Source organism: Elephas maximus, chromosome 20 (genome assembly GCF_024166365.1).
Source record: "Elephas maximus indicus isolate mEleMax1 chromosome 20, mEleMax1 primary haplotype, whole genome shotgun sequence".
Classification (NCBI taxonomy): Eukaryota; Metazoa; Chordata; class Mammalia; order Proboscidea; family Elephantidae; genus Elephas; species Elephas maximus.
The window spans coordinates 13,634,601-13,640,600 of record NC_064838.1 but is presented as its reverse complement, the minus strand read 5'-3'; positions in this window follow the sequence as shown (position 1 = coordinate 13,640,600).

The following is a 6,000-nucleotide window of genomic DNA, read 5'->3' as shown; positions in this document are numbered from 1 at the left end:
CTGATATATTTATCAGCTCTTTGAATTCTTTTTTGAACCTACTGTAAAATTTTACAGGTTCTCTTAATGATTAATGAGTTAGATAAAACCTCAGTCATGTATGATTTTTTATTTGTATTAGAGTTATGATATTACACTTTAAGAAAAATATCCTTTAACAGTACAAACTAGAAAAGGATTGAATATTAACAAGTAAACATATGCACAACCCAAGAACTACATTTCTATATATGTATTGTGGAAAAACTCTTTCACACATACAACAGAAGATATATACAAAAATATTCAGGGAAACATTGCTTGTAAAAGTCATGTAACTGAAAAAAAAGTTTCTCAGCATCAAATGAATTAATAAGCTTTGATAAATTCTTATGATGGAATACTATACAACAATGAAAGTGAATGAACTACAACCACAAACAATATTGATGAATATGAACCATGCTATTGAGTAAAAGACCCAGACACAAAAGAACATATACCTATAATTCCATTTATATAAGCTTCGAAAAAACAGGCAAAGCTAAACTGTAGTGTTTCACTTTGCATGCTTAGGAGGTACTATCAAGAAACCCAAAAGAATGATAATCACAAAATTTAGGATAGTGGATACCTCTGGAGAGGAGACCATGGCAAATGCTGGGAACCAGCAACATCCTATTATATATCCTGTTGTTGTTAGGAGCCATCAAGCCAGTTCTTCTCATAGAGACTCTGTGTACAACAGAATGAAACACTGCCTGGTCCTGCACCATCCTCACAATCCTTGCTATGTTCTGTTCACATGACTGCCTCTAGGTCTATGTACAGGTTCAGCATGAGTACAATTAAGTGTTCTGAAATTCCCATGTATAATGTGTAGAAGAAAAATATTTAACAACAGTACTTAAAACAAGAGGTAAGAATAGAAATATTCTGTTGTAAGCTTCTTAAACTATATGTGAAGTGATATAATATTATTATTGGAATAAATAAATATTATTTATTATTGGAATAAATAAATATTGTTTATTATTGGAATAAATAAAATCCTCACAACTAGGCCAATAAGCAACATCATGATAAACAGAGAAAAGGCTAAAGTTAGCAAGGATTTCATTTTACTTGGATCCACAATCAACAGCCATGGAAGCAGCAGTCAAGAAATCAAAAGATGCATTGTATTGGGCAAATATGCTGCAAAAGATCTCTTTAAAGTTTTGAAAAGCAAAGATGTCACCTTGAAGACTAAGGTGCACCTGACCCAAGCCATGGTGTTTTCAATTGCCTTATATGTATGTGAAAGCTGGACCAAGAGTAAGGAAGACCAAAGCAGACTCGATGCATTTGAATTGTGGTGTTGGCAAAGAATACTGAATATAGCATGGACTGCCAAAAGAATGAACAAATCTGTCTTGGAAGAAGTACAACCAGACTGCTCCTTAGAAGCAAGGATGGCAAGACTATGTCTCACTTACTTTGGACATGTTATCAGGAGGGATCAGTCCCTGGAGAAGGACATCATGCGTGGTAAAGTAGAGGGCCAGTGAAAAAGAGGAAGACCCTCAATCAGTTGGATTGACACAGTGGCTACAACTATGGGCTCAAGCATAATAACGATTGTGAGGATGATACAGGACTGGGTAGTGTTTTGTTCTGTTATACATAGGGTTGCTATGAGTCAGACTTGACTTAATGGCACCTAACAACAACAACATTGGAAAATAGATTGTTGTAAGTTAAACATGTATTATATATACTAAAGCAGACACTAAAAATAATAATAATAAAACAAGAGAAAGAGCCAATAAGCTAAATGTGAAGATAAAATGAAATAACAGCAAACCTCAATTAATCCAAAACAAGGCAAAGAAATAGTTAAAAAAGAAAGAAAGACCATATGGGACAGATAGAAAATAAATAGTAAGATGGTAGAGCTCAGCTGCTAACCAAAAGGTCAGTAGTTTGAATCGACTAGCCACTCCTTGGAAACCCTACTGTGTCCCATAAGGTCACTATGAGTAGGAATTGACTCAATGGCAGCAGGGTTTTTTTTTGTTTTTTTTTTTTGTATATTGATATTTAAACATGACTATTGAACATACCATGGACTGCCAGAAGAATGAACAAATTGTCCTGGAAGAAGTACAGCCAGAATGCGCCTTAGAAGCAAGTAGTGAGACTTCGTCTCGTGTACTTTGGACATGTTTTCAGTATGGACCAGTCCCTGGAGACCACATCATGCTTGGTAAATTAGAAGATCAGCAAAAAAGAGGAAGACGTACAATGAGATGAATTGAGACAGAGGGCTCAAACATAACAAAGATTGTGAGGGTGGCACAGGACTAGGCGATGTTTCATTCAGTTGTATATAGGGTCACTATGAGTCAGAGCCAACTTGATGGCACCTAACAACATTTTTTTTTAATTTTTTTTCTTTTTTTAACAACATTTATAATCCCATTAAGTGTAAATGGTCTAAACATCCTAATTAAAATTCAGCAATTGTCATATTGGATAAAATACAAGATTCAACAATAGGCTACCTACAAGAAACCCATTTTAAATATAAAAACACAGAAAGATTCAAAGTAAAAGGATGGCAAAAGAGTTGCCATACAAATGCTAATCAAACAGTTGCAAAACAATAATCACAAAAGAGCATGAGCTGAAATTGGGGGTTGAATCTTAGCCATGGTACTTACTCAGTGAACTTGGGCAAGACAATTAATTTCCCTGAACCTTATTTTTTTTTTCACTTATTTAAATTGGGAATAAGACACCTACCTCATAGGATTGTGGTAAAAATTGAATGAGTTCATGTAAAGTATAGCATTTACTTCCTAGCATATATTAAGTGCTTAATAAATCTTAGTGGTTGTAGAATTGTTATTATTATTGTTTCTAGGTTTATTATGGAAACTCTGGTGGCGTAGTGGTTAAGAGGTATGCCTGCTAACCAAAAGATTAGTGGTTCGAATCCACCAACCGCTCCTTGGAAACTCTAAGGGGACAGTTCTACACTCGACAGCAATGGGCCTAGGTTTATTTTATAAACTTGTGATGGGACCCTTTGAAATAGCTTGCTAAATAGTCATGTTTTCCAGAAAGCTTCCAATTAAGTCTGTGACATGGGATTCCAGCCAACACGCATAGGACGTTTGTATTTTGGCAGCTGAAAAATTCAGTCTACAATGTAGATTGTTTAGGCAATCTATATTGCTGAGCTGTGGAGCTCTTGGAAAGATCGATTGGCCTTATCTTTAAGTTGAACTGGGGCTGTTCTGTCATCCCTGAGCTGATGGGGGCTGGCTTCACTTAGCCCCCAAGGAGGAGGTGCGTGCCCCACTTTACAGGGAGATGGTTGGATAAGTGAGTGAAGAAAGGCAGGAAAGACACCTGGAAACAGCAGGGCGCACTCACTGTCAACGGGCATATGAGAAGGGAGCATCCGTTCTCCCATTTCTGCTGTGACATTACGTAAAGATAATGTAACACAGATGCTCAGGATAAATAATTCAGGCGAAAACAAGAGACATAAAACCCGAGCGCCATGAACAACAGCCAAGGCCTCTGCGGAAGCAGCTCTTGTGCACTCTTGTTCCTACAGAGTCTGCTTTTGAACTTTATATCCAGATGTCAATCCTTAGTAGGAAAGGGGAAACAATAATTCCACGGGGCTGGGAGCTGTGTGGTGGGTTCAGCTGAGACTGCTGCCTTGAGCACCTGTTTCCAAATACTTTGCCTTTTTCTTTATTTTTGTGCAACAAAATGCTCTCTCTCCTGGCTTCCTCTCCACAACCATCACCAAACAAGTCCGTAATAATTAGGTATCATGATATCTCCTTAGACAACTGAGTGTAGCATCCTTTTTTTTTTTTTTTAATTTATTTGTTGTGCTTTAGGTAAAAGTTTACAAATCAAGTCAGTCTCTCATACAAAAAGTTATACACACCTTGTTGTGTACTCCTAGCTGCTCTCCTATTAATGAGACAGCATGTTCCTCCTCTCCACCCTGTATTCCACGTGTCCATTCAACCAGCTCCTGTCCCCCTCTTCCTTTTCATCTCACCACCAGACAGAAGTTGCCCACATATTCTCAAGTGTCTACTTGAGCCATGAAGCTCACTCATTACCAGCATCATTGTCTATCTTATAGTCCAGGCCAACCCCTGTCTGTAGAGTTGGCTTCAGGAATGGTTCCAATCTCTGGCTATCAAAGAGTCTGGGGACCGTGACTGTCAGGGTCCATCCAGTCTCAATCAGCCATTAAGCCTGGTCTTTTTATGAGAATTTGAGGTCTTCATTCCATTGTTCTCCTGCTCCATCAGGGATTTTCTGTTGTGTTCCCTGTCAGGGCAGTTGATTGGTGGTGGCCAGGTACCATCTAGTTCTTCCAGTCTCAGGCTGATGTAGTCTCTGGGTTACGTGGCCTTTTCTGTCTTTGCGGTCTTCTTTACCATATGTCTTTGGTGTTCTTCATTCTTCTTTGCTCCAGGTAGGTTGAGACCAATTTATGCATCTTAGATGGCCACATGCTAACATTTAAGACCCGAGACACTTCTCATCAAAGTGGGATGCAGAACATTTTCTTAATACATTTTGTTATGCCAGTTGACTTAAATGTCCCCTGAAACCATGGTCCCCAAACCCCCATACCAGCTACTCTGGCCTTTGTAGCATTTGGTTGTATTCAGGAAACTTCTTTGCTTTTGGTTTAGTCCAGTTGTACTATCTCTGTGTTGTGGGTTGCCCTTCCCTTCACCTAAAAAAATTTATGTCTACTATCTAGTGAGTGAATATCCCTTTCTCTCCCTCCCCACCCTTGTAACCATCAAAGAATATTTTCTTCTGTGTTTAAACTTTATCTAGAGTTCTTTTAATAGTGGTATCATACAATATTTGTCCTTTTGCAATTGACTAATTTCACTCAGTGTAATGACTTCCAGATTCCTCCGTGTTGTAGCATCTTTATTTTATTAGCCGTAATAACAATAACTTATAGTATTTGTTGAGCATTTGCCAAATGTCAGTGCTAAGTAAGGGGCCTGCTTTATTGTATTTAATCCTTACAAACATCCTTGGAAGAAGATTCTATTATTCTTCCCATTCTGGCACATGAGTAACCTGAGTTCAAAGAGAGTAACTTGCCCAAGGCCATTACAGCTTGTAAGTGGTAGAAAAACCCATTGCCTTGGAGTCAATTTGGCTCATAATAACCCTATAGGACAGAGTAGAACTGCCCCATAGGGTTTCCAAGGAGCAGCCAGTGGATTCGAACTGCTGGCCTTCTAATTAGCAACCATAGCTGTCAACCACTGTGCCACCAGGGCTCCGTAAGTGGTAGAGTAAGGATTACAAGCTAGCGGTCTGACTCCAGAGCCTGTTCTCTGTCCACTATTCCATGAGCTGTGCAATAGTCAGGAAAATTATTTCAGTGTAAGATGACCATCCAATGTTTGGCTGCTTATGTAACGATGAATTAGCAAACTTGCGCTATAGTGATTAACAGCGTGGAAATCGTGCCAGAACTTCCTGGTTTCTACACCACTTCTGCTAGTTCTTATCTGTGTCCCCATGGGCAAGTGTCTTAACCTCTTTCAGCCTCATTTCCCATCAGAATAATGGTGGGTCGTAAAAGTGCCCACCTTATGGGATCCCCATGGGGATGAAATAAAACAGTGCATGTAAAGGGCACAGTAAACACTGCCCACAAATAGTAGTGATTAGCGAACAGCTGACAATTGACTAGACTTTGGTAAATGATCTCTAATCAGTAACAGCAGCAGCCAGAGCTCAGTTCCTCTCTTTCCCTCAACACCAGCTGTGTAGTTATCCTGTCGTTGTTAGTTGCCATTGAGTCAGCTCCAACACATGGCAATGTTATATGCACAGCAGGATGAAATATTGCCAGGTTCCATGTCATCTTCATGATTATTGGTATGTTCGAGTTCATTGTCATGGCTAGTGTAGGGCCTTCCAACCTAGGGAGTCATCTTCTAACATTGTCTAAGATTCTGT